The 24,798-nt window shown below is 44.2% G+C and overlaps 1 long non-coding RNA gene across 3 annotated transcripts in view; it reads left to right on the top strand.

Moving 5' to 3' along the window:
- Positions 1 to 24,798, top strand: part of LOC132208033 (uncharacterized) — a 188,577-nt gene that overhangs the window by 84,384 nt on the left and 79,395 nt on the right. For all 3 annotated transcript variants that reach the window (XR_009444146.1, XR_009444144.1, XR_009444145.1), the window contains exons 4-5: positions 20,037 to 20,246; positions 23,014 to 23,175. This is a non-coding gene — a long non-coding RNA (uncharacterized LOC132208033). The remainder of the gene's footprint in view (positions 1 to 20,036; positions 20,247 to 23,013; positions 23,176 to 24,798) is intronic.

Raw genomic sequence — 24,798 nt, 5'->3', positions numbered from 1 at the left:
AAGCAATGCCAGACATACCTAAAAATGAGGTGTCAACCTGGTGAAGCCACAACATGGGACTACTTGCATGCCATTCAGTGATAGACAGAGCTAAGGTCAGCCCAGAAACAAATCAGCTCTAAGCCCTGCTTTCCCAGCACATCCAAACAGCTAACAGCAAACTGGGGCCACTGTCTTGATTAGTATAACCCCGACAATACTTGAGCAGTGTGACTCCAGCCCAGCTAAAACAACCCACTTGATTGGTACCCCATCCACCAACTTCAACAGTCATGCCCTCCAACCACAGGATGGACAGTGACAGCTACCATGTGGAAAAAGCAGTGAAATACTCTCTATAGCTCCTTTGACAGTACCTTCCAAATCTGCGACCTCTCCCAGCTCGAAGGATTGGGCCAGTAGATACATAGGATCACCACCACCTGCAGGTTCCCCTCCGAGTCACACATGATCCTGACTCAGAAATATTTATCATTATTCCTTCACTGTCAACTGGGGCAAAATCCTGGAAATTCCTTTCATGTGGTGTTTCTACATTTCAGAACATGCAGTGATTCAAAAAATGCTTCTCACTACCTTCGCTGGTAGTCCAAGGTGATTATCGATGAACAATCAATGTTAATGTAGCCAGAGATTCCCAGGTCCCGTGAATGAATTTTTAAAAAATAGATTTCCTAACTTGATTCTGTATTCCTTACTACCCTTACCTAAATAAATAAATTCAGATTTGAGATTTTCAGTTGATCCTCACATTTAACAGCTTTTTGAGGGGGTTTGAGTTGGTGGGGGTGAGGTCCCAATTTCAGGATTCAACTCTGCAGTGGGTGAAGAAATGCTTTCTGACATCAGCCTGAACAGCCTAGCTCTAAGTTTAACATTATATTCCCTTATTTCAGACTGTATGACCAGAAAAAAATAGTTTCTCTTCATATACCTCATCAAATCATTTTAAGCAGATCAATTTGTAAACTCCCTAATCTTCTAAATTTGGGAATTAAGCCAAGTTTTTGCAGCCTGCCCCACACTTGAACTCTTGTAGCCCCAATATCATTGTGCAGACAAAAACATCCCAAATACCCTCTGATAATCTGGAATTGTTAAGCAAAGCTGAGAAAAAAATATTGACCTACACTGTATTCATACTTGGGCACTGCTACTGAATTTCTTGAAATAATACCATGAAATATTCAATCCAATGTTGAGGTTGAAATTGACTGATTCCTGGGATGACAGGATTGTTGTATGAAGAGAGTCAAGATCAATTTGAACTGTATTCAGTGCTGTTCAGCAGATTGGGGGTGGGTGGGGGGAAGGGGTGCATCCGAAACACCTGTAAAATTCTAACTGGGATAGGCAGAGTAAACCCAAGAAAGGATATTTCTGAGGAGTGGGGAGTTCAGAACCAGGAATGATAATGTAAAGATATGGGTAGGCCATTTAGGACTTAGATGAGGAGAGATTCCTTCACGCAGAGAGTGGTGAGCCTGTGGAATTCACTGCCAAAGAAATCAGCTGGGGCCAATACATTGAATATTTTCAAGAAGGAGACAAGCATAGTTCCTGCAGTGAAAGGGATGAGACAGTATAGTTAAAAGAGGGAACAGGGTACTTGAGTTGGATGACCAGCACGATCATCATGGCAGAGCTGGCTCAAAGGGCTGAATGGCCTACTCCTATTCCTATTTTTTTGTGTTTCTATCCAGAAAGGGTATGATAGAACAAAAACAAAGATGCTGGAAAAGCTCAGCAGGTCTGGCAGCATCTGCAAAGGGCAAAACAGAGTTAATGTTTCGGGTCCAGTGACCATTCCTCAGAACTCTTCAGGTTTTTTTAATATGGGAGTATGATAGAATTGGTTTTTGCCAGCTCAGTCTCATCATGGCCTTCTCAATGTTTGATCGTACAGGATATATTTCCTGACTCCTGTGTAGAATTATGTTGAATTTACAGCACAGAAACAGGCCATTCTGCTCAACTAGGGTAAGCTGCTATTTATACTTCGTATGAGTCCTCATACCTTGCTCATCTTCACTTTATCAGCACGTCCTTCTGCTCCTTTTTTATTCATGTACTTGTCTAACTTCCATTGTAAGCCCACCATTGTTAGTCACCATCATCAGCTATCCCTGCATTTGAGGATGATGTCTACTCAGGATTGCAAATTTCTGCTGTGGGTCTTCATGTGGCTGAACTGTAATCAACATGGCTTAGAGTAGGATTTCCAACCTTCTCGGATTTCTCTGGAATTCCTTGAGGATTGAAGATTGTGAGAGAAAAATCCAGGGACGTTGAAAATGGTGTTTCTTTAAATACTTCAATTTCTTAATTAAACAAATTTTGGAAATAGAGGAAAACAGTCCAGTACTTGGACATCTTGTGTGATTATAGTGCAAGAATATGTTCAGTGGCAATTCCGGTTGACAGTCATGCGGTAAAAGATCTTTATCTTGGTAAAAGAAATTTCAATGTTTTGCAATGTGTTTTTGTAAAAAAATAACTCATGGGATGTTGGTGACAAAGTCGACATTTGCTGATCATTGTTTATTGAACTTGCGAAAGGGGCTGCCTTGCTGAATTGCTGGCAGTTTGTGCAGTGAAAGTGCTCTCAGTGATGCTGATAGATGGGGTGGTTTCCGAACTCATTGCAAAACATGCATTTACAATGCAATTTCTACACATGGAGCTCTGAAACCAGCTGGAACTCACTGATGTCAGGCCCAGCGAGCTCAGGACCCTCAATGTCAGTTTCATCCTATTGCAGCTCAAGGAGCGTGTAACCTTGAAATCAGAGCTAGGCTGTTCCAGACGTACTTCTTGAACAAAGGTTGCTGAAAGCATTGGAAAGCTCTTCCCCTCAAAACCTATCGAGGTGGGAGATCAATCCTTTTTGTCTGTTTGAGTTTGGAATGCATATTTATTGTTCATCCCTATCTGCGCTTGAGAAAAAGGTCATGAACTGCCTTCTTGAACGTCTGCTTTTGATGTGGTGTAGGACATCACAGTGTTGTCAGGGAGGGAGTTTGAAGGATCTGACTCAGCAGCAAAGAAGCAGCGATATAGTTCCAAGTACGTATAGTGAGTGATTTTAAGGTGGTGCTCCCATGAGTCAGTTCTCCTTGTTTATCTAAATAGTAGTGATCACCAGTTTGGAAGGTGATTGAGATTTTATAAGAGTCTTATTGAAGCAAGTTGGGCTTTTGGAGTTAAATCAGAGAACAGTCATGATGGAATTGAACAGTGGAAGAAGTTCAAGGACTGAATGGCCTCCTGTTCTTATTTTCTGGACAGATAAAACGGAGCACGTGCACACACAACTCAACTTTCCTGTGTATGACTGACCGCCTCAGTCAAAAGGTTGAAAATTAAGTGTGAAGTAAAAGTGCAATTATAATTCACACAAAACCAAAGCAATCAATTTGTACGATTAAGCACCAACTTCCCTGTTTGAGTGCAAGTGTTCCTTCTCTTCATTGTTGAACTTTGATTGCATTTTTAAATTTTTTAAAATGACCTTTGTTTTGCTTTGTTCTTTAACTAAATGAGACATTAGATTTTCATCCCAAGTACAGAAAAACCTCATGCATAGATTCTTATGTGGCCTATTTTCAACCAGCTATTGTTTCAAATCTGGCCTTGCTACTCTACTGTTCCAGGCTGTCAGAAATCTAATGACTTTGTAGTATTTTATTCAGGAAAGCTGCTGCTGTTTCTAAGACACAAGGAGCCTAAAGGTTTACGGTGACTTAAATAGACCTGGCAACAGCAACACAGCAATGTCACATGCGGACTATCAGTTGTCACCCTTCTATTGACAAGTGTTTTTGTTTCCCATTGTAATTAGTTCCGTTCAATGCAATGTGTTTTCCTAGCTAGCTCAATGACGAGGTGAAGATCTGTGCCCTTAGAGTCCTGGATGATTGTCAAATAAACAGATATTCTGATCTGTCTTTATGAGAGCAGATTTTTCTTTAACTCTTGATTTATTTCTGTTTTGTTAAATCAACAAACTTCTGGTTTGGCAACATTTTTTGTTTCTCTCCGAGTGTGAATGTTATTGATAAGTGGACCAAAATGATGCTTTCCAGGATTAAGTAAATGCAGTCAAGTGTCTGGATGATCCTAAGGGCTAATCTTTAGGAACCTATCAGCAGAGCTGCTAAAACTGGCACGAACTAACAGATTCTGTACACTTCACATTCACTTGCCATCTGTAATCAAAGTTGCATTTGTATAGTGCCTTTGCCATAGCTACCAAGCCCCAAGGCATGTCAGAGGAGCAGAATCAAACAGGGAGCCATACTGAGTGAAAGAAAGTGTTTGAGAAGTATCTTATAGGAGGAGACGGGGATAAAGAGGTCTCTGGAATGAATTCCAAACCTCAGGTTGGAAATGGCTAAATGCTTGACCAGCAATGGGTCAAAGGAGTAAGGCTTGCACACAAGGCCTGAGTTGTAGGAGATCAGAGATCTGCTTGTTTAAGAGGAGGTTGTAGAAGTAGTGTCCTCATCAACTGACCAAATGCAGCTTTGCAGAATACCACACTGCCTACATGAAAATCTGTTGGATGTACTACTTCTACATATCTAAAGCCAGTAATCAACAGTAACAATGCATTTAGCTGTAGCTGCTCTTGTATGCTAAAAGCTGATTTCTGATATGTGCTCATTTATCAGAGTGTGGCTAGAAGATGTTTTGATTTATCTCATGTAAAGTTTGAAGATCAGGTCCTCCTCACTGATAATTCAGTTCGTAGAATGCCCACAGAATGGAAGCAGACCATGCGACCCATTGAGCTCACACTGACCTTCCAAAGAGTATCCCACCCAAACCCAACCCCCTATCACCGTAACCCTGCATTTCCCATGGTTAACCCACCCAGCTTGCGCATCCCTGGGCACTATGGACAATTTAGCATGGCCAATCCACCTAACCTGCACTTGTTTGAACTGTGGAGAAAACCAAAACACCTGGAGGAAACCTACACAGACAGAGGGAGAACGTGCAAACTGCACACAGACACTCATCTGCGAACCTGGGTCTCTGGCACTTGAGGCCTAACCACTGAGTCACCATACTGCCCCTTCCGCTGTATATCAGAAACCCAATTTTTCTCCTTTATCTCATTGGTTCTACATTGCTACAGGCCAAGAAGCATTCTCATTTCCTTTGCCGTTTTCACAAGTTTCTTCCTGAGAGGTGGAAGGACTGTTCACACACAATAGCCAATGGCCTCAATCCAGTTTTTAGACGGCCCACTGGTCAGTGTTGAATCTTTTCAGAATGCCGTCTTTGCATCTGTATATTCTGTTGGTGTAGAACCAATTTTGACAACAGAAAATGGGGTCTTGTTTGCTTCCACATGTTTTGTGGCTATTTTGTGCTGGAGAATTGTGATAATAGCTGTATATTTGTCTTGGACTTCACCTCAATCCAAGCTGACCCAAAGCCCTGTTTGAGATTCTGTGAAATTCCAGCACTGACAGATTTAATGCAAAGAACGGCACAGATCCATAACCATCGGCTTAACGGAGCTTTCATCAACTTAAGTTCAGAAGACTATTTTTAACTTCTCTCTAATCTGTCTATATTGCAGTATAATTTTTTTTCTAATGTTTCTACTGTAAAAATGCACTTGTATCCAAACAATGCAACATTGTTTTCCATGACCACTTAATGAATATATGGCAGAGATCCTGAAAGCTTGCAATCACGTCATTGTTATGAGATTTTCGTTATATGAGGAATCCGATATTGTGCTCGATTTTTCATCTCCCTTTTGTCGTGATTCTATTCTGTAATGCAAACCATTATCTTCAAACCCAAAACAAACTACGCTTCCTGGCCACAGATTCCTTTTCCTGGCATCTGTCAGAGGCTGGAGCCTGTTTGCGCACTCGGTGGTGTCATATGTGACTCTGAGATGAGCTTCCAATCACTTATCCACAACGTAGAGTCAGACCTGCCCAATTCCCCCTTTGTAACATCATTTGATTTTGCCCCTCTGAGCTCTTTCCTACCACCAACGTCACCTCCAACCCACTCCTTTTTTGTGTCTCTGTTTGATTAAAACCTGTATAATTTTTTTTTAGTTCCCCACCGCATCCCAAAACCAGTTCAGTTCGTCCCCTCCCCCCACTGCACGACACAACCAGCCCAGCTCTTCCCCTCCACCCACTGCATCCCAAAACCAGTCCAGCCCGTCTCTGCCTCCCTAAACTTTTGGGATGCAGTGGGTGAAGGGGAAGAGCTGGGCTGGTTGTGTGGTGCAGTGGGGGGAGGGGACGAACTGGGCCCAGTTCGTCCCCTCCACCGACTGCACCACACCCATCCCTTCCTCCCACCCCAAGCCACACCTCCATCTCCTACCTACTTACCTCATCCCACTTCCTTGACCTGTCTGTCTTCCCTGGACTGACCTATCCCCTCCCTACCTCCCCACCTATACTCTCCTCTCCACTTATTTTCTTTTCTCTCCATCTTCGGTGTGCCTCCCCCTCTCTCCCTATTTATTCCAGAACCCTCACCCCATCCCCCTCTCTGATGAAGGGTCTAGGCCCAAAGCGTCAGCTTTTGTGCTCCTGAGATGCTGCTGGGCCTGCTGTGTTCATCCAGTCTCACATTTTATGATCTTGGATTCTCCAACATCTGCAGTTCCCATTATCACTTGACTTTGTGAACTGGCTGTGGTATGAGACCAACTCTAGTTGAAGAGATGCATTTCATAGGCATAGAGATATAAAGATTGCAGGAGATTTGTCTCGACATGGTCGGGGAAGAAAATCCATTGAGATAGACTTTACTACTCCTGGTGGATTAGGAAACTATAAAAATTGAGGGAAGTACCTGGAGAGGGCCACTTGAAGCTGCTAGAATGTAAAATATGGAAATACAAATCCATTGTAGGGTTGGAGCTACTGCATATGGTTTACAATGTGCATGGAATGTGCAATGTGTGGGTAAGTTTAAAAGGCAAATGATCCTTTTTGTAGTTCAAAATCTAAGTTGTCTTTCATAATAATGCTTAATCAATGGTGTTTTGGTCATCTGTTGCAGTACAGGTTTTAAAATATAAGTTTCAGTAGTGTTACTGTTTTTAACTATTAAATGGAATTCTGGCTTTCTTTTTGAATGTCATTGAGCTCAACAGTTATCATAATACAATCAAAATTTGTGTTTTCATGGCCAAAACATGGTTACATTGTTGCTTGCAGTAGTTTGCTGTTTTCTACTTTACAGTGGTGACTACAATTCAGAAAGTATTTCATTGGCTTTGATTGCTTTGAGATGCCCTGAACTTGTGAAAAGCATTGCACTAATGCAGTTTTTCTTTAAGACTGTTCCAATTAGTCTCTCAGGATGGTTGGATGACAAAAGGTTGTTGAATACTGATTCAAGGTAGTGGAACTCTAAGTCTGGGAGTGGGAAATAATGGAATCATAACTGCCGAGATTTTTTCCCCTTTTTGCTTTCTTTCTTCTCATGGGGAAATAAAGCACCCTATCCCCTGCAGTGCCCACTCTTTCGGTCCATTTTTTAAATAGAAATTATGATTGACCTACTTTTCTAATCAAACTGTTCAGAACTGCCTAACTTTCTAATGCTAGAGATAAACAGCTGACAATGATACACAAAGTATGCTTTTCTTTTCCCATATTCAAAGTTCTTCACCTTGCTCAGATTTAAACAAGCTGGATGATCTGCAGTTCTGAATAAAGTTGCTGTGATAGGTACATTAGTATGATATAAGGCCCATAAATGCAAAATTAGTAGAGGGTTAGCGCAGAGCAGTCAAATCTCTGCAATGCCAACAGAGGCATTCATGACCAGCAACAGAAGCATCCACTGGAACCCTATTTAAACACAGAGAGCAGGATTCACCTTTTTAAGAGCTGCAAAGATCCAAATGGGTGATGTGAACGAGTAAATATCATTCTTAACAATTCTCATGTGTTGGCTTTTACAGGATGTTTTAATCTTTCAGATCTGGGTCAGATTGTTTTGCAACAATGCTTGTTATGAGAGCAAATTGGCCAATTAAAGCTGAATTAATGCAAAAATGTTTACGCATTCTGAATTGATGTTTGAAATAATTCGTGTATTAAAAATGAACTGTACTCATTAGAGCGCACTCCAAACGTGAAATAATAAGCAGGAACCGTCCATTGTGCAGTGAGAGCTGCTGATTGTGGCTGCGTGTTGGAGCTTTTAAGGTTGAAAACTGCCCTTTGCTTCACCTTAATAATAAAATGTGAGGCTGGATGAACACAGCAGACCCAGCAGCATCTCAGGATGCTGCTTGGGCCTGCTGTGTTCATCCAGCCTCACATTTTATGATCTTGGATTCTCCAGCATCTGCAGTTCCCATTATCACTTTGCTTCACCTGCTGGTCTATTTTAGACATGACTGGCAGAACACTCCAAAGACATGAGCCTCTGGCATTGCCTTCAATGTTCCAAGTGTCTTTCATGGAAACCCGTGGCTCCTTCATGATTGAAAATCAGTAAGTAAGTGGTCTCTCAGTGCATGCCGGAAACAACAGACTGGCATCAGGAAATGACGACAAAAGCTTTTGGTTTGTCGCAAACTCCTAAATGGCATCCTGATATCTGTCAGGCAAGCCACCACGCTAGTCTGCATTTGTTGTATTTTCTGCAGTGAACAACATTTCCACACAAGATGGTTGACATAAGCAGTAGGAACTGCAGATGGTGGAGAATCTGAGAGAACAAGGTGTAGAGCTGGATGAACACTGCAGGCCAAGCAGCATCATAGGAGCAGGAGACCTGATGTTTCGGGCCTAGGCCCTTCTTCATAAATTTCTGAAGAAGGGCCTAGGCCCAAAACGTCAGCTACCCTGCTCCTATGATGCTGCTTGGCCTGCTGTGTTCATCCAACTCTACACCTTGTTATCTCTGGCTGAGATAGGAACAGGAACTGGACCTCAGCCTGTTACTCAAACTCTTCAAGTGCCTGAAACCACTGCACTGCTTGTAGGAGGGAGTAGCAGGGTTGTGTCTGGGCTCTTGCCTGGGGCTCACCCACTCCCATCTGTTTTCTTTCACTTTTTATTCTTTTTATTTCTGCTTTTTTTTCCTGGATTATCTTTTTGACGTGTGAGTCACCCGGATTGACGTTGCAGTGAGCACGGGCCACGTGAAGACTGGTAGCTGCTTCCTGGCAGTCAGAAACCATGGCAATGGCATCAGGGACGTCCTCACGTGGGGCCAGCAGCTGCTGTGCACGCTTCAAGATGGCGGCACCGGCAAGAGAACACCTTGGGTGAAGGCAGCCAGAGCGAGGCTCTTGGCGAGGTGGTCGCCAGCAGAGCCAGGGACTCCTGGATGTGGTGGGCCTAGAGTGGGAACTCCTGGCATCATCAAGGTGGCAGTGCGGGCAGGCACCGCTGATTGCAGGCCTGGAGCAGGGACCCCTGGTTATTGGCAAGGTGGCGACGGATTGCAGTCGGGAATTCCCGTATGTGGGGCGATTATGTGTTGAGCACGGGACTTGGTGACAGTGATGTGAGCCCCGTGGCAAGGCTCCTGAAGAGTGGCGACACCTATGTTGGTGGACCTGGCACAGATGGCGCAAGAGGGCTGGCAGTGCAGATGTCTTTGGTGAGCCGGCTCAGAGTCATCCTGGAGGCAGTGGAACAAAAACTTTCTTTTTACTCTTTTTATTCTCAGACCATCCATAATGGCACTGTATTGCGGAAACAGTTGGAGCTTTTCACTGTATCTTACCGTATTATTCACTGCAAGTGACAATAAATAATTCAATACAATTCACTGCGGGCAGCTAGAGGTGGGCTTTAAATATGGGTATAGCTACCATCACTGAAAACCCACCAATTAATAATGGACCAGGAGCTGTATGAAAATCTATCATGCTAGTACAGCTATAAAATACAAAACACAAACCGTTCAGTGTTGTTTTTTTTCTTCGCCTAATGTCCATCACTTCCATTAAATTCAGCGTTCAGTATAATACTGCAATTGTGCTTTCTGTGTTTGAATTTTCATTTGGAACGTTTTTGCATTTCTCACTGAAATTTCTTCACATGGCGCTTTCATCTTTTGGTGCTCTCTCTCTCTCTCTCTCTCTCTCTCTCTCTGAGTCTCTCCAGCAGTGTTAGCTGTTGCTTGTCCTTTGAATGCAGAAACTTGGTCATTTCTGCACAAACATGATGAAAAGGTTCTGTGTCTCAGGGGAAATCCATTGATACATCAGGATAGTTTCTGCAAGTTATTATCTCCTACCCTCAGAAGTGAAATTTATGAGATATATTGCCTGGTAGTTCAGGGGTTCAAATCCCACAGCAGGGGACGACATATAGAGTGCTACACTGCCTGAGGTATTGTAATTAAGATGAAACATTAACCCTCTCAGCTCGATGCAAAAAATCCCACATGTAATCATGGACATTCTTCTTGCTAATCTGGCTGGGATTTATTCCCACAATAAGTATCATGAAAGCAAACAAAAAAAAACAGATTTTCTAGTCGTTGTCATGTTACTGTGTGTGTGTTCTTATGTTTATTTTTATTCAGTTGTGGGACGTGGGCCATCACTATCTGGGTCAGCATTATTGCCCGTCCCTGGTTACCCTTGGGAAGGTGGAGGTGAGCTGCCTTCTTGAACCACTGCAATCCGCATGCTGTTCGGGAGGGAATTCCAGTCTTTTGACCTCGCAACAGTGGAAAAAAAACAGTGATATATTTCCAAGTCAGGATGCTGAGTGGCTCGGAGGGGAACAGGCATGTGGTGGTGTTCCCATGTATTTGCTGTGCTTGTCCTAGATGGAATTGGTAGTGGATTTGGAAGGTGCTGTCTGAGAGTCTTTGGTGAATTTCTGCAGTGCATCTTGTAGATAGTACAGAGTGCTGCTACTGAGTGTCAGTAGTCGTGGGAAAGGATGTGGGACCAATCAAGCATGCTGCTTTGTCCTGGAAGGTGTCAAGTTTCTTGAATGTTGGAGCTGCACCTGTCCAGGCGAGAAGGGTGTATTCCATCATATTCCTGACTTGTGTCTTGTCGACGATGCACAGGCTTTAGGGAGTCAAGAGGTAAATTATTCACCACAGTATTCCTCGCCTCTGATGTGCTCTTGTAGCCAATCTATTTGTGTGCCAAGCCTAGTTGAGTTTCTAGTCAGTGGTAACCCCCAGGAGATAATGGGAACTGCAGATGCTGGAGAATCCAAGATAATAAAGTGTGAAGCTGGATGAGCACAGCAGGCCGAGCAGCATCTCGGGAGCACCAAAACTGACGTTTCAGGTGTAGACCCTTCATCAGAGAGGGGGATGGGGAGAGGGTTCGGGAATGAATAGGGGGAGAGGGGGAGGCGGACCGAAGATGGAGAGAAAAGAAGATAGGTGGAGAGGAGAGTATAGGTGGGGAGGTAGGGAGGGGATAGGTCAGTCCAGGGAAGACGGACAGGTCAAGGAGGCGGGATGAGGTAGTAGGTAGGAAATGGAGGTGCGGCTTGAGGTAGGAGGAAGGGATGGGTGAGAGCAAGAACAGGCTAGGGAAGCGGAGACCGGCTGGACTGGTTTTGGGTTGCAGTGGGGGGAGGGGATGAGCTGGGCTGGTTTTGGGATGCGGTGGGGGAAGAGGAGATTTTGAAGCTGGTGAAGTCCACGTTGATTCCATTGGGCTGCAGGGTTCCCAAGCGGAATATGAGTTGCTGTTACTACAACCTTGGGGTGGCATTATTGTGGCACTGCAGGAGGCCCATGATGGACATGTCATCTGAAGAATGGGAGGGGGAGTTAAATTGGTTCGCGACTGGGAGGTGCAGTTGGTATACTGTATCCATTGTACCCTGTGTGGCTTCCTCTACATTGGGGAAACCAAGCGGAGGCTTGGGGACCACTTTGCAGAACACCTCTGCTCGGTTCACAATAAACAACTGCAACTCCCAGTCGCGAACCATTTTAACTCCCCCTCCCGTTCCTCAGACGACATGTCCATCCTGGGCCTCCTGCAATGCCACAATGATACCACCCGAAGGTTGCAGGAACAGCAACTCGTATTCCGCTTGGGAACCCTGAAGCCCAATGGTATCAATGTGGACTTCACCAGCTTCAAAATCTCCCCTTCCCCCACCGCATCCCAAAACCAGCCCAGTTCGTCCCCTCCCCCCACTGCATCACACAACCAGCCCAGCCTGTCTCTGCCTCCCTAACCTGTTCTTCCTCTCACCCATCCCTTCCTCCCACCTCAAGCCGCACCTCCATTTTCTGCCTCTGAACCTCATCCCACCTCCTTGACCTGTCCGTCTTCCCTGGACTGATATATCACCTCCCTACCTCCCCACCTATACTCTCCTCTCCACCTATATTATTTTCTCTCCATCTTCGGTCCGCCTCCCCCTCTCTCCCTATGTATTCCAGAGCCCTCTCCCCATCCCCCTCTCTGATGAAGGGTCTCGGCCCGAAACGTCAGCTTTTGTGCTCCTGAGATGCTGCTGGGCCTGCTGTGTTCATCCAGCCCCACATTTTGTTGTCTTCCTTTAGTTTGTTGTTTGATTATGAAATATACATGGTGAAAGGATTACCACATAGCACATTTTGCAGCATACCACATTAGTGGCGCCGATACGGTGATCAATGTAACGGAGGAAGAGATGGGGTTTAGGGCCAGTGTAGGTACGGAAGAGGGATCGTTCCATGTAACCTGCAAAGAGGCAGGCAGAGCTTGGGCCCATGTGGATACCCTGGCCACCCACTTGGCCTGTAGGAGGTGGGAGGATTTGAAAGAGAAGTTTTAGTTTTCAAGGACCGCAACTACCCCCCACCCCACGGCAGTGGTCGAAAACACCCTCGACCGGGTCACCCACATTTCCCACAACTCACCCCTCACACCCGCTCCCCGTAACAACAACCAAAACAGAGTCCTCCTCGCCCTCACGTACCACCCCACCAACCTTCGGATTCAATGCATCATCGCCGACACTTCTGCCATCTGCACTCTGACCCTACCACCGAAGACATTTTTTCCCTCGCCACCCTTAGGTGACTCCCTTATGCGCTCCACACTCCCCTCCAGCACCCCGTACACGCGGCACTTTTCCCTGCAACTGCAGGAAGTGCTTCACCTGTCTCGATACCTCCCCCCTCACCCCCATCCCAGGCGCCAAGAAGAAATTTCCACATCAAGCAGATGTTCACCTGCACATCTGCTAATGTGATATACTGTATTCGCTGTTCCCATTGTAGCCGCCTCTACATCGGGGAAACCAAGCGGAGGCTTCGGGACCTTTGCAAGTCACTAATGCACGAAAGAACTGCACCTACCAGTTGCGAACCGTTTCAACTCTCCCTCCCAATCCTCAGATTATATGTCCATCCTGGGTCTCCTGCAGTGCCACCAGAAGATTGCAGGAGCAGCACCTCATATTCCGCTTGGGAACCCTGCAGCTCAGTGGTATCAATGTGGACTTCACAAGCTTCAAAATCTGCCCTCCTGCTCCCGCAACCCAAAACCAACCCACCTATTCCATCCTGCCACCTCAAGCCCCACCCCCACCTCCTCCCTACTAGCCTCTTCCCGCCCCCTTGACCTGTTCGTCCTCTCTGGACTGCCCTGTCTGCTCCCTAACTTCCCACCTGCACTCCATCCATGCTTCTTTGACCTGCCTGTCTCCTGTCCACCTATCTTTTCCTTTATCCAACTTCTATCCGCCTCCCGCTCTCTCCCTATTTATTTCAGAACCCCCTCTCCCTCCTCCATTTCTGAAGAAGTGTCTAGGCCTGAAACGTCAGCCTTCCTGTTGCTCTGATGCTGCTTGGCCGGCTGTTTTCGTCCAGCTGTACACCTTGTTACCTCAAAGAAAATCTCAGTGGCCCTGACCAGTTTTTCAATTCTTCTCACAAGGGAAGTACCAGAGGGTTGGAGAACAGAATGTGGTTTCACTTATCAAGATAAATGCAAAACTATTCAATTCCAGTGGAGGTTTGAGATGCAGTGTTGATGTTTGTTCTATGTAGTAGCCTGGCCTTAACTTGTCCTGTGGTGAGATGTAATTTGAAGGGGATGCTGTGCTTTTTTTAACTCGTTTTGGTACGGTATGTGTTACTTGACCTTGTCAGCCTATTTTATAGAGTCATAGTCGTACAGCGTGGAAATGGGCCCTTAGGTCCAACATTATCCCAAACTAAACTAGTCCCAACTGCCTCTTCGTGGCCCATATCCATTCAGCCTTGTCCTATTTATAAACCTCGATCAGGTCACCTTTTATCCCCTTTGCTCCAGTGAAAAAAGTTCCAGCTGACCCAACCCTCCTTTATCACTGAAACCTTCCATGCTCAGCAACAATCTGGTAAATTTCTTCTGTGCCCACTCTTGCTTAAAAATATCCTTCTAAAATAGGGCAACTGTAAATTTGTACTGTAGAAATCTTCAAGACTAGAAAAACATAAAAGCAAACAAACCAGGAAATGAAGGGATCAAATTGTAGTTCAGGAAGTGGAAAAATGGAAGTGGCTTGAGTGCAGCATGTTCTGGACTAACGTGCACTGTAGTTCTGAAAGGGCATTTCACCGGTGTGAGTGGAAAGTTGTAGATGAAATAGTGACTTGAATCTTCATATACGCTCTCTGTCCAATTGATGTTGGAAACTCCTTCATGTTTCTAATGACCAATCCCAGGGATCGCTGCTGTTGTCTAGCTGATAGCCAGCCTTCAAAGTGTTTCAAAGAGGAAAAGAACAAAGAAAATTACAGCACAGGAACAGGCCCTTTGGCCCTCCAAGCATGCGCCGTTCCAGATCCTTTATGTAAACCTGTCGCCTGTTTTCCAAGGATCTGTTCCCTTTGCTCCCTGCCCATTCATGTTTCTGTCTAGATACATTTAAATGACGCTATTGTGCCCGCCTCGAACGCCTGCGTTGACAACGCGTTTCAGGCACCCACGACTCTCTGCATAAAGAACTTTCCACTCATATACCTTAAACTTTTCCCCTCTCACCTTGAAATTGTGACGTCTAGTAATCCCCCCACTCTGAGATGGAAAGCTTCTTGCTATCCACCCTGCCTATACCTCTCATGATTTTGTCGACATCAATCAGGTCCCCCCCTTCAACCTCCGTGTTTCTCATGTAAATAATCCCAATCTACTCAACCTCTGTTCATTGCTAGTGCCCTCCATACCAGGTAACATCCTGGTGAACCTCCTCTGCACCATCTCCAAAGTATTCACGTCCTATTGGTAATGTGGCGACCAGAACTGTACGCCGTATTCCAAATGTGAATCAAAGTCCGATAAAACTGCAACATGACATGCCAACTCTTATACTTGATACCCCGTCTGATGAATGAAAGCGTGCCGTATGCCTTCTTGACCACTCTATTGACCTGCGTTGCCACCGTCTGGGTGCAATGGACCTGAACACCCAGATCTCTCTGTGCATCAATTTTCCCCAGGGCTTTTCCATTTCCCGTACAGTTCGCTCTTGAATTGGATCTTCCAAAATGCATCACCTCGCATTTGCCCGGATTGAACTCCAGCTGCCATTTCTCCACCTAACTCTCCAATCTGTCTATATTCTGCATTCTCCAACAGTCCCCTTCGCTATCCGCTACTATCTGTTTTGCATCGGTTTTGCACAAAACTAGATTTCTGTTCTATTTTTGCAAGTGAATTGTTTCAAATTAGTTGCTGTTCTTTGTAAATCACAATCATGAATGCACATCCAAGCAGTGGGGAGAGGGTGAGAATGGATTTGAGACGTCATGAAGTCGGAGATTTGTTATAATCCGCAAATATTGTCATTATAATTTTTAAAATTCACGAGCATGTCATTGATGTTGCTTTCTTGGGCTGCATTTGCTATCCATCCAGAATTGCTGTTGAGAAGGTTGTGGAGAATCGGCCTGTTGAATAGCTGCAATGCACGTGGTATGAATATATTAATGAACTACTGAGGACAGGAGATGAATTGCTTTTACTCAGTGGAAATGAAGGAACAGTCATACAGTTCCAGATCAGGATTCTGCTGATTTTGACAGGGAACATGCAGATTCTGGAGCTGCTGTTTAAATATTTTTGGGTGGTAGGGTTCACACAATTATCAGGTACTGTGGAAGGAGTTTGATGAATTGGTGCATTGTCTCATTGTAACTCCCCATCTCAAACAACAGTTCATTGTCGATCCATTGTTAATTGTAAATTTTCAGTTCGACCGAAAGGAAAAACAGTATTGAGGGATATGGACCAAAGGCATTATGGAGGTAGGCCACAATTAAGTTATAACCTCATTGGATGGTAGAAAGTGTTTGAAGGGTTGAATGGCTGACTTGTTTTCCTATATCCTTACGTAAGAAGGGGGATCAATCAATGGGATGATTTGACTGCATTGCTGTTGTTTATCGATAGTGTTGTCTGAGTCGCACTCGTTCAGCTGAGTGAAGAGTATTTCATTGGCACCCGGATTTGGAGTTTATCGGCAGTGGACAGACGTTGAGAAGTCTACTTGCTGTAGAATCTATTGTCTCTGATCTACGGTTCCAGTCACATTGATTAACATAGATCCAAGAACACTTCAGCAGAGGAACAGGCCCTTTGGCATGCAATGTTGTGCCAAACATGATGCCAAATTTAGCTAAAGCCTTCTGAATGTCCTTGATTCATATCCCTACATTCCTTGTATATTCATGTACGTATATAAAAGTGTCTTAAACGGCCCTATTGTATCTGCTTCCACAGCCATCCCGGCAGTGCTTTTCAGACTCCTACCACTCTCTGTATATAAGAATTGTCTCTGACATCTCCTTTGAACTTTCCCCCTCTCACCTTAAATACATGCCCCCAGTTTTAGACATTTCAAATCTGGGAGAAGGGTTACAGTCAGAATCTGTCTATGCATGTCATAAATTTGTAAACCTCTATCAAGTCTTCCCTCAACCTCTGCCACTGCAGAGAAAACAGCCTGAGTCTTTCCAGCCTCTCCTTTCTAGCTCAAGCCCTCAAATCCAGGCAACCTCTTTTGCACCGTATTCAAAACCTCCACGTCCTTCCTGTAACATGACGACCAGAATTGGATACAATTCTTAAGAGTGCAATACTTAAGGCCGAACCAAAGTGTTCTAAAGCTGGAACATGACATCCTGATTCTTGTGCTCGATTCCCGAACTAATAAAGGCAAGCAAGCCATGCGTCTTCTTTGCCACTCTATCAACTTGTGTGGCCCCTTTCGGGGAGCTATGAACTGAATCCCAAGATCCCTGTGTACACAAATGCTGCTCAGGGTCCTGCCATTAACTGTATATTTTTCCTTAACATTTAATTTCCCAAAGTGGAGCACTTCACACTTAATGGATTAAAATTCACTTGCCATTTCTGCAATGGATCTGTATCCTTCTGTATCCTTTTATGACTTTCTACCCTAACTACCACTCTACCAATCATTCTATCGTCTAAAAACTTACTAACCCATCCATCTATCTTGTCACCTCAGTCATTTTATATATATACCACAACAGCAGAGGTCCCAGTACAGATCCCTGCAGAACACAATAGTCCTGGATCTGCAGCTTAAAAAGCACGTTTCCACCACCACCCTCTGCCTTCTCTGGGCAAGCCAGTTGTGAATCCAAGCAGCTAAGTGACCACGGACCCCATGGATCTTAATCTTCTGGATGATCCTACGGTGAAGCGCCTTGTTTTAAGCCTTGCTAACATCCATGTCAACAATATCCACCACTCTATCTTCAATGATCACATTAGTTACCTCCTCAAAAAATTCAATCAATTTAGTAAGACATGACCTGCCCGGCACAAAGCCATGCTGACTGTCCCTAATTGGGCCGTGCTGTTCCAAATACAGATAAATACAATCCCTAAGAATTCTGTCCAATAGCTCCCCAATGAACGATGAGAGACTCTCTAGTCTATAGTTTCCTGGATTGACCCGATTTACCTTCTTGAACAGAAGAAGAACATTTAGCAACTTGCTCGTCCTCAGTACATCTCCAGTGGCTACCAAGGATACAAAGATATTGCTGAATGCCCCGACAATCTCCTCTCTCACCCTTCTCAAAATCCTTGAGTAGATACCATTGGGTCCTGAGGACTTATCCACCTTAATGCTCTTTCTTGATCTCAAAATGCTGTTATCATATGAGCATGCTCCACACAAATCCCACTATCCTCCACACCCTTCGCCTGAGTGAATAGTGATGCACAGTACTCATTTCGGATCTTGCCCATATCCTCTGCTTCCGTACACAAGTTCCCTCCTTTATCCTGAATGATCCTACTTTCTCACTATTTATCCCCTTGTTTTTGATGTATGCACAGAATGCCTTGGGATTTCCTTCAACCCTCCTTGCCAAGGTCATTTCATCGCCCTTTCTTTTTCTGCTTTTTCTAATGTCGGCCCTGTTCGATTTTAGTTTCCTAAACCTGACATATTTCTGTTTTTGTCCCTTTTGACTAACTTCACAACCTCCCCAATTATCCAAGGGTCTTTACCTCGCCATCCTTGTCCTTCCTCCTTCCTGATCCTAAACTCGTAAGCAGGCCTTTAAACAATTCCCATATGGCAAATGTGACAGCTCCCCCCAATTAACACTCCCCAGCTCCTACCTAAAATTGATATAATTTACTCTCCCCCAAGGTCCTGACTTATCCTTCTTCATAGCAATCTTAAAATTGAAGGAGTTGTGATCACTATTTCCAAAATGCTTTCCCACCCTTCTCACCAGTTACCTGACCAGGACAAAGTCCAGCATGGCCCATCTTCTATCCATATACTGTGTCAAGAAACTCTCTTGGATAGACTTAATTAAATTCTTAAGCTCACGGATTCTGTGACAGTCAAAGAGAAGCAGTGAATTTTTCTAACCTCATTTCCAACACCTGGCGCATAGCCTTGCGTGGCTTGGATAGCACTTGTACATTTAAAACAAAAATGTAAGGATGATGTTCAGGTAAGGACATGGAATTTTGTGATGTGGTCGTATTCTCTCTTGTTGCAGCTGATTGCTGCTTAGCACTTGTGTGGTGCAAATGTTACTTATCGTTTATCAGGCCAAGCCTGATCGTTGTGCAAGTCTCACTGTATTTTCTCATCATTGATTTCACTGTTGGAAAAGTCATGAATTCTGCTGGACACCTGGACAATATTCAATGAACATTCATGTCTCCACTTTGGTTCAAATGAAGACATGACTTCAACCAGTGCAGGTATCCAGTGAATGCCACTGACTCAATTTTCTATTCGTCTGCTTCACACCACATTCAATCAGAAGTTGCCAGGGTGGAAATGACAGATTGCACTTTCCTTCCTTTTCAAGCTCAGGATCTCTGATCATATTTGTGGTAAATCCTGAATGAGGTTATGAGAAGTGTGAGCCTGACGAAAAGTAAACTGAGCCTTAGTGTGCAACTGTTTGACAGCACTGTCATCCAGATGTTGCATTACTTTGCTGATGATTGAGAATACATTGAGGCCATAATTGGTCAGCACAATTTGTCTGACTATTACATGATAGGTCATCTTTCTCTGAAATGTGAGTGTCGCAAGTGTTTAAAAATGTACTGGAAAACATTTACTGTTGGTGTGCTGACCTTGGGGCACATTGTTCCAATACAGTTTGTCGGATGCTGCCAGGTGCCATGGCATTTGCAGTATCCCGAACATTCAGTCTTGTCATTGCGTGAAATAACTTGATTTGCGAGTAAGTTAAGATCTGTGATGCCTCCTCAGGATGAGGGCAAGAAGATCATCCAGACTGATGCTCTGAATGGTTTGATCTGCCTCTTCACCTTTTGTTCGTAACATCTTGTAATAACTGCCATGTAGCCTGATGAGAAACTCAAGCTCATCTTGATTCATTTGCATTCGAAGGTGCCTATTTTTCCCAAACAAAAGGACCCATCACTGAGCGGGAAGTATGGAGCATGTTATAGACATCAGTGGTGAGACAATGGTGGATCTTGACCAGAAAACCATTGTTGTGTTGGTGAAATGCAAACAAAAATCTATATGATGTAAACTTTATTCTCAGCTAATCCCTTTAACAAATGACAGATTCTTATGTTGGTTCCCGGAAAGCCTCCATTGTTGGAGGACGAGAAGCCGTATCCAATTGAAGCAGCACAGGCTTCTGCGATGACTGTGGAAACCACTGCTTATGCCTTGCTTCAAGCATTGTCAAGGAACGATATTGACTATGCAACACCGATTGTGAGGTGGCTAACGATGCAACAGAACTATGGTGGTGGATTTCACTCGATGCAGGTAAATGCTTGAGATCACAACAACAGGCATTCAGATATTTCCATTGATCATGTTACGAACTGGTGGTTGTTGCAGTTTGCAATCAAACTGGACACTGCATTTTCATCTGCAGGTTTGGTGCATTGGCACAAATTCCAGCTCTTCAATGGTGTTAATCCTTGGTTAAATTCTTACATGCACTTTGCCTGTGCATCACTTTTCCTTTTGGCATTGTCCTTGAGCTTTTAGCTTAAATGTATGTATCTCTTCCTCTACCACCACCGCCCCCCGACCGACCCCATTATGGACCTTCTTTTTACCTCGCCTATACCCATATTAATCTAAACAATTTTTTCAGGACCTCCTTCAACCTTCTCTACTCGAAAGAAAACAAGCCAACCTTATCCAGATAAAACAGTGATGCTCGATACAATGGGAACTGCAGATGCTGGAGAATCCAAGAGAACAGTGTGGAGCTGGCTGAACACAACAGGCCAAGCAGCATCTCGGGAGCACAAAAGCTGATGTTTCAGGCCTAGACCTTTAATCAGAGATCGGCAACAGTGATGCTGCCTGGCCTGCAGTGTTCCCCCAGCTCCACACTGTGTGATCTCAGACTCCAGCATTGGCAGTTATTGCTAACGCAAACGTATCCAGACTCTCCCAAGAGTTAAAATGCTTCACCCCCTCAGAACATCCTGATGAATGTCCTCCACACATGCTCAAATGCAAACACCTCCTTTCTATAATGGAGAGACCAGAACTGCACTGAGCACTTCAGCTGGGGCCTAACAAAAGTCCTGCACAGCTCTTGAGCCATATGCTTTCTGAACTGTCCCTTTAAGCTGCCATTCCATGTTCAGGAATCTGTGGACAAGCACCCCAAGATCACACCATTCCTCTGATCTTCCTAGTGTCCTGGCATTTCTTTGAATGATTCCTTGCCTTGTTAGTTTGTCCAAATTGCCTTATTGATCAGGGTTAACATTCCATCTACCGTTGACCTGCCCATTTGACCAATCTGTAACTTTGGATTCGACTTGCTGTATTTTCCTGGACCCCCCGAGCTTTACCTTCTTTGCCACGCTCCCATTTGGGACCCTGTCCAAGTCTTTGCTGAAATCTATTTTCACTGCATCAACTCCCATCTGCACACTCTGTCACCTCTTTGAAAGAATCATCTAAGTTTGTGAGGCGTGACCTCCCTCTGACAAAGCTATGCTGACGGTCGCTGATCAGACCCCACTTCTTGAAATGGAAATTACGTCTGCCGTTCAGAATTTTCTCCAATATTTTCCTATCTACTGATGTGATACTCACCGGTCTGTAATACTCTGCTTTATGTTTGTCACGCATTTTGATAAGTGGAACTATGTTACCTGTTCTCCAGTCCTTTGGTACTTTTGAAAGCTCTGTATGAGGGCGAGTGGAATTTTTTCTCTCATCTCCCTGGGCATCGTGGCATACACCTCATCCAAACCTGGGATTTGTCCAATTTTAAATTCACCAAAACACCGAACATCTCCCCAGTCTCTGTTAATTCTGTCCGAGAATTGTGTGCTCCTTCTCACATGTAAAAGCTGATGTGAAATTCTCGTTTAACACCTGACATTGCCCTCCAGTTCAAACCGTTCATTTGCCTCTTCATCCCTAATGAGACCTGGTTTTCCCTGGGTTTTCTCTTTCCCTCTGAGACACTTGCAGAAGATTTTGAGATTCTCCCTCATCCTAATCTTGGTCACCAGTGTTCTGTTGCCCTGTATTTGTTCTCTGATTTGCTGTGACGAGATGCCCCTGCACACTATACATCATCATCATCATGGTGGTTTCTCGCAGATATGGATGACACTCTCCCACTCTCAGGCTGAATTGATCGCCGGCTGCACAGACCGATGCAGCTACCGTGGGCTCTGTTGCACTCGGGGCAGAAGGCAGTCGTGGGATGGGGTGAGGGAGGTGTTGGTGTGGCTGCATGGCTTCCGCTGCTTCCAAAGGCAAGCCGCAAAGTGTTTGATGCCTTCCCAGGTGCTCTTCAGGCTTTCGGCCGTCTGAGACCGGCGATTCCCAGGTGTCTGCAGGAATGTCGCACTTCGCCATTGAGGACTTGAGTTTATCACCGAGTGCTTCCTCTGCACATCTGGGTCTCGCCTGCTGTTTTGAAGCTGGGATGAGAACATGCGGGGAGTCTCGTGTCAGTCATACAGATGAAGTGTCCAGCCCATTGTAGCTGATCGAGGATGGTCAGTGCCTCAGTGCTGGGGATGTTGGCCTGGTTGACGTTAGTGCGTCCACAGGGACTCTTGTTCCCTTGATGACTGTTATACACCTCCCTTTTCCTTTTTATCTGGTCAAAGAACAAAGAAAATTACAGCACAGGAACAGGCGCTTCGGCCCTCCAAGCCTGCGCCAGATCCTATTGAAAGTAGCGTGTTGATGCATTTGTGTAATGATTGTGTTTTGTTTGAGCCCTAACACTCAAAGCAGTGTAAGAATGTCTTTGTGCAGCAGGCAAGGTGTCATGAGATTGAGCCTTCATACACTTGCAAGATGTTGAAAATTTGCCATTATTTATTAAAACGGTGATAAATTTCCATGATCAACATTTCTGTTACACCTGAATGATTATCCCGTGGCATGTAAAATCGGAAAGATACGATAAAATGAGACTGGGTCATGCCCTAGCCTTGCGGAGTTGGGTCAGCATGCAGGGAGAATGTTTGTATTTCATGTATGTGGAAGTACTGAAATATTTCCATGAATCTAAAAGTCACTTTTCCCTTCATTGAAGGACACAATCATTGCCTTGGAAGCTTCATCACGATACGACATTGCATTTCTGAAGAGGGAAGAAGAAATCAACATGCAAATTCAATTCCATGGTTTTGGAAGTCCCATTGAGAACACGATTCATTTGCGCCGGCATAATGCTCTGACCGAGAAAGAATTGAGGGTGAGTTTGTAGTTTGGAAGATCGCAGCAATTTATGCATCAACTTCTTCATCAATAATGTTCCATTGCTTTCAAACTGCATTTTCCACTCTGCAAGATAATAACTGTCTGAACAAGCAACAGTATTGGTAGATGGTCTATGGGGAATGCCATGTTACAAAACCCAATCCATTCAACAACATATTTCAGATATGTCAACAAATTAAATATTCCAGCAGAGGGATAAAACAAGGAAGATGAGAATGAGGAGGCAATAGCTCTGATGACAAAAGAACACCAACTTACCTTTAACCATTTGAGCAAAAAAGCAGGCACACAAACAAATAATCGTCTAACAATGCACACGTGCAACGGAGGCTACAGGGGGACTAAGAATGCCGAAATGTTGTCATGCGTGTTGCTGAAAGGGTGATTGAAACAGAATCTGTGGTAAATTTGAAGAAATACAGATAATACATCTCAGGATGTTCGAGAAAGAACATTATGGACTGAGGCAAATTGTATTGCCCTTTTCAGGAGTGATTCGGGTCATAATGAATTCAAATACTTTCTTCTGTGCTGAAAGCTATCGCTTAGTTGCAGCTGGATCACAATTTCTGTTCCTGGTAGTATTTCGCAAACTGTTAAAAATGAATGTCACTGCATAGAATTCCAAACATGACTCCAATCAGTAGAGAAAATATCCAAGGGGTATGATGAGTTGTATCCTCTCATGTTGAACAATGCAGCTACAGATACTAGGGATGCACTGATGATAATGTCGCAAAAATCCTTAGATTGGGGGAAATTCTCAGAGGATTGAAAGATTGTGAACATAACACCATGATGAGAAAAATACTTCGATAAAATAGCAAGCAATTATTGCCAATTTAGGTCAACCTGGGTAGATGTTCATGCCGGCAATGAAAGATGAAATAACAGGGTACTGAGTGTGCTATAACATCCTACAGAGTTAACATCCTTTTATAAAGGGGAAATAATACTTGACAAACTTGCTACAGTGCTTTGAGAAGGAAACAAACATTACTGATGAAGGACCACCAGTTGATGTAGTCCATTGAGATTTCAACAAAGCATTTGATAAGGTACAGCTCATAAGGTGTCTCAAAAGAAAAGAGCCCATGTGTTCAAGAGTAGTATGTTAGGATGGACAGAGGACTGCATCGCAAATAGAAGTCGAGAAGTAGCAGCAGGATGGTAACTTAAAGTCATGTACGGCCACAGAGTGAATGCTGCGGAGGCCGTACACCTCATGTTGACTGGGTTGATTTCGGAAATGGCAGAGGGAATTGCCATGCGTAAGAATGTTGGGCAGGCTGGGACGACATTCATTGGCGTTTATAAGATTTTAAAAAATCTTATTTTTTCAACATTTAAGATTCTGAAGAGACTTGATAGTGTATATCCGTAGAGATTACTCCTATTTGTCAAAGATTTTGCGACCAGAGGCCACATTTTCAAATTGGTTGCCTATTAATTTAGGGGGAGAATTACATGTTTCAGGTTGTAGCAATCTATTGAACACTTTAGCAGAGAAGGTTTTAGAGGTAATGCCATTAATTATATGCTCGGCTGAGATGGCCAGGTTAATTTTTAAATCAAGGAACAACGACAATGAGAGAAG

This window comes from Stegostoma tigrinum, unplaced genomic scaffold (genome assembly GCF_030684315.1).
Source record: "Stegostoma tigrinum isolate sSteTig4 unplaced genomic scaffold, sSteTig4.hap1 scaffold_255, whole genome shotgun sequence".
Lineage (NCBI taxonomy): Eukaryota > Metazoa > Chordata > Chondrichthyes > Orectolobiformes > Stegostomatidae > Stegostoma > Stegostoma tigrinum.
The sequence above is the reverse complement of the archived record's forward strand: the minus strand, read 5'-3'. Positions and strand labels throughout refer to the sequence as shown.